This window comes from Garra rufa, unplaced genomic scaffold (assembly GCF_049309525.1).
Source record: "Garra rufa unplaced genomic scaffold, GarRuf1.0 hap1_unplaced_001, whole genome shotgun sequence".
NCBI classification, from domain to species: Eukaryota; Metazoa; Chordata; class Actinopteri; order Cypriniformes; family Cyprinidae; genus Garra; species Garra rufa.
In genome coordinates, this window is record NW_027394276.1 from 2131183 (window position 1) to 2135886 (window position 4704).

The following is a 4704-nucleotide window of genomic DNA, read 5'->3' on the forward strand; positions in this document are numbered from 1 at the left end:
AATAAATGCAGAAGAGAGTTCCTTTAAAAAAAAAACAAAAAAAAAAACATTACAAATCTTACTGTCCAAAAACTTTTGACTGGTAGTGTATGAAGTGCTTGAGAGATTTACTGCAGAGAAAAGGTCTCTCGATCGCCCCCTGGAGGAGAAAGGAAGAATATATCCTTTGCAACACTGTAAGCAGAAAGAAATTCCAGAGAAAACAAAATGAAAGAAAATAAATGAAGCAATCAGTTTAAAATGTTAAAGGGAACAAGCAATAATTCTGAGTCATGTGTTAGTGTATTAGTTGAGGAGTGTAGGAAAAGCAAAAGCTTACAGCACCTGGTATTCCCAGGCGGTCTCCCATCCAAGTACTAACCAGGCCCGACCCTGCTTAGCTTCCGAGATCGGACGAGATCGGGCGTGCTCAGGGTGGTATGGCCGTAAGCGAAAGCTGAAGTCAAGAGTGAGCTATTTAAAGAAGACACACCAGCAGCAGCCCTACACAGATCGACCCGTAAAGACACACGCCCCGGACTGCAGTTGCAAGAATAACAACCACCCCACCCTCAAAGAAATAGTATTATTAAAGCATATAAACGTATAACTATTTTTTCCCCCGACATATTATCGCTTCAACCAAAGTTCGCCATAATGTTGATTAACAAAGAAAAAAGTCAACTCTCCTCTCTTTTCGTGAAAAAAGGAAGTAAAAATGGGCAGATTTTGATTATTTAAAAGTAGAAATAAGAAGCATATCATTTTATGGAAAAAGAAAAAAAGTAACAATTGCCTTTTCTTTTAGCTAAAGAGGTGCTCAGGTGCATCTCAATACATTAGAATGTTGTAGAAAAGTTCATTTATAATTCAACTCAAATTGTGAAAGTCGTGTATTAAATAAATTCAGTGCACACAGACTGAAGTAAGTCTTTGGTTCTTTTAATTGTGACGATTTACCTCGCATTAGTTACTTTTTTATGGAAAGTAATGCATTACATTACTTTTGCGTTACTGTTTAAATCTGGCTTGCTTGTTTGTTTTAATATAAAAAGTAGCCTACTATTTTTTTTTTTTTTTTTTGACAATGTAAAAGCCTTTTCATACCAAAAGCCTCAGGTTAAGGGAAAAGTAAATTCACGTCTGTACAGTAGACCACAGAAGAAAAAAATGTCAACTCTTTACCAGTAAAAAAAGGAAAACAAATGTTAGATAATCTAGATGAATTGGGTCCCTGTACGGTCCGTGAACATTTTATTCATTTCACTTTCAAATTGAAACGAAATAAGCAGAAATAAGAAAACGGCTCATTTATTCGTTTTTTCATTAGTTCAGAAAACGAAAAAACGAGATATTGGCTCGATCATGAGACGCCCCTTTACGCCGATTGGTCAATCAAACCTGGACCGGTGACACCATCCATTGTTCGTTCAACAAAATAAAAGACCATTATTTATTTATTTTCATTCTGTCTTTAAAACAACACACAAGTGCAATAACATTAATTACATCAAAATATTATACAATGTAACTAAAAATATAATAATAATAATAATAATAATAAAATTGGAAAAGCAATTAGAAAATCACATGTACACAAGAAGTTCAAATAGTTACAAATTATTCAAACAATAGATTTATGGCTTTAAAAATAATTTACAGCTTGTGTCTTATTTCTTGATTCTTTTAACCATTGCATACCTGGCTGTTTCTATTAAAATGAGAGTCAACAAGATGATAGTCCCCTGACTTCTGTTCAACCTAACTCGTTTCACAAATATTTATTTCACAAATATTAATCTGCATCCAGCATGTTTTATTTTGCTGAATGATTTTAAATCTGAGCATCTGCGGTACCCAGACAGCGCAAAGAATAACAGATCAGTGTTCAGTCAAGTGTAAATGCACAGCAGTCTTAACGTTTCTTTTAGACATTATGTTCAGTTTTGGACAAGCGATGGTAAGTGCAAATACTGTAATGCAAATCTACCGAGGGTGGAGAATTTGATTTTTTACTGCACTGTATATCATAGCCACAGGAACGTTTCATTTCGCCAGGATTTAAGTTAGTATAAGTGTGCAAAGCCTTGATGCTTAGCCTAAGTAAAATGTTGATATCAGCTAGATAAAAAATAACGCTTTAAAAAAAGTCGCTTTTCACGATGTTCGGCCATTTAACCATTAAATTAGCCTACTTGCCCACCGCCCCACCGTCGTTTTTTATTAAAATATTATATTGAAGTAATTTTTATAGAAATAATATCAAGGTAGTTCAGCGGGACAACAGACAATCGCCTGCTTCATACAGCACAAGCAACAGCGCAGGAGACCATGATACAGCGAGATGATTGACACGACCATAGCGGAGGCAGAAGCACAAGAGCGCAAGTAAACGTTTGTTAATCAAGAAAAAAATATAGGTGCCTGTAGGTTATATACATCTATAGCCACAGGAACGTTTAATTTTGCTGAGATTTAAGTTAAATGTGCACAGATAATTAATGACACTTAGGTGGGCCCAGGGAAAAAAAAATATTAGGCTAGAGTTTAAAAAATGTAAAAAATAAAAAAATAAAAAAAACTGTCCTTTTATACTGTATTATATATTTACACTGGATCACCAACAGTACAGTAAAAATTAAATTCTCCACTCTTCAGTACCTTCAGTCGATTTGCATTACAGTATTTGCACTTACCATCGCTTGTCCAAAACTGAGTATAATGTCTAAAAGAAAAGTTATGACTGCTGTGGATTGACACGTGACATGTGAACGGCCCCTTAAAATGGTAACCATATGTAAAAATGTTTTTCTGTCTATGCTCTCTAAACACTTCAAACTATTTTGTGTCCATATTTTAAACCTTTATATTCTACATCAACTTTACCTGAATTCACTTTACATTTTTGATACGATCTCAAAACACTGATTAGAAAAAAGCTTCCCTCTGGCGGTCAATCGTGATAATTCAGAGTTGCTTGTTACCACCTGTTCTCCGTATTAAAATATCTGTTGTTATAACCTGGGATATTTCAACAATATTTATTAATACACTTTCTTTAATGCGCTCAAATTTAGATTTTATTCAGTGTTTCTATTCAATTTCTATTTTAATTATATTTAAAGTGTCATCGGTTACCACAATCTTTCATGTTTACAACATGAAAACACGGTTCTAGCACCTCCCGTAGATCCGGACCTGTGGGGTTTCATAAAAGAAGTTTACCAAATAAGCCTGGTTTATTTCAGTTAGTCTGACTTATTTTGAGCCAAATCAAGCTAGCTAAAATAAGACTTGCTTATTTGGTAAACTTTTGGTACGTCTGTTAAAGATCACTTGATTTGGAAAGCATCTACTGTGTACAAACATCTGACAGACCTCTTTAAGATGTCAGTTTTACATGCATTGTAAATCATAAACATCTGAAAGACATCAAAAATTGTTAGGTACATGGATCGACCCGTAATGATACATGTCCCCGGCTGCAGCTGCAACACAAACAGCCACATTTACCCCCTCAAGCCTTTTTAATATATATATTTTGTTTTTACTAGGCCTAATAATACTAACAACAAAAAAAAAAAAAAACCTACACATATCAACTCGCCACATTGTCGCACTTTGAGTGCAAGTGAATGTGCCTGTTTTTTAGAAGAAATGCGAGGCATATCATTTTAAAAACAAACTAACAAACATTTGTTCTTCAGGGTCTGCTCTGTAGCATACAATTTAATAATAATAATATGAAACATACAAGGTTAAACATTGAGAGTATTTTTGGAGTTTTTTTTATTATTATTATTTTTTTATGCCCATTAATGACATAACATCAATTTTAGTCTACCATTGAAAAGGACTAATAAGTCTTTCAAACAAAAATCATTTTTATGTCACGTACCTGAAACTGTGTCATTTTACTGCTATATCCATTGTCTCCTATTGGATCCGAAAAGGTGAATGGCTTTCATAACACTCCACAGTGTTTCTTAAACACTTTCTCCAGAGATCCAGACAGTGATGCTGTTTATGGGAAGGTTTTACTTCTGGGATAAAATTGTTCCCAAAAGTGAGATAAATCTGATAAAGCCTCCCTTTAAATGCACAGGTATGTCTTCAAATATACAACTGATACCTCCTGAGACCCAGCCCATTGACTTATGTCCTCTGTAGTGGACCTTGTGTTTTCATGAATTTTCTTTGAATTTTTTGAGCTACTCTGTCAAGTCCTGTTGTACTGTGCAGAGGACATCCTGGGCTTTCTAGTGATATGTCATTTGATTGGCTGGCATGCTAGGAACCACTTTTACACTGAATCCAAAATGGCCGACATGCAAATGAGCACATTTTATGGGAAAGACAGAGATATGTAAAATTTAGCTTTTTTACATGTTTTTTACTATTATAATCACATATATATTTGTTTATTAAAGTGTCAGTAACAATACATTTAGCTTTCAAAGCTGTTAAATTGTTTATGTTTCAAAATATCATCCTTTTTTAAATGTCAACTATAGTGGACATCAGGACCATCTTAATGTAATTAATGACTGCATGTTGTAGGAGGCAGAACTGAAGCAGAGAGGATTTTTATAAGATAGTTGAGGGAAACTCTGACTTAGAGCTGTCAGATGAGGATAAATTTGAATGTAACATACAAGAAGATGTTGAAGAAGAGGAAGAAATTGCAGGAGACTCAGATGAGCAGACTGAGACAGACACAGAGAC

The 4704-nt window shown here is 34.4% G+C and overlaps 1 non-coding gene across 1 annotated transcript; it reads right to left on the bottom strand.

The window, feature by feature from the left end:
- Positions 1–312: 312 nt before the first annotated feature.
- On the bottom strand, positions 313–431 carry LOC141304050 (5S ribosomal RNA). Its single transcript, XR_012344017.1, has one exon. It is a non-coding gene; the product is annotated as a 5S ribosomal RNA (ribosomal RNA).
- Positions 432–4704: the final 4273 nt, after the last annotated feature.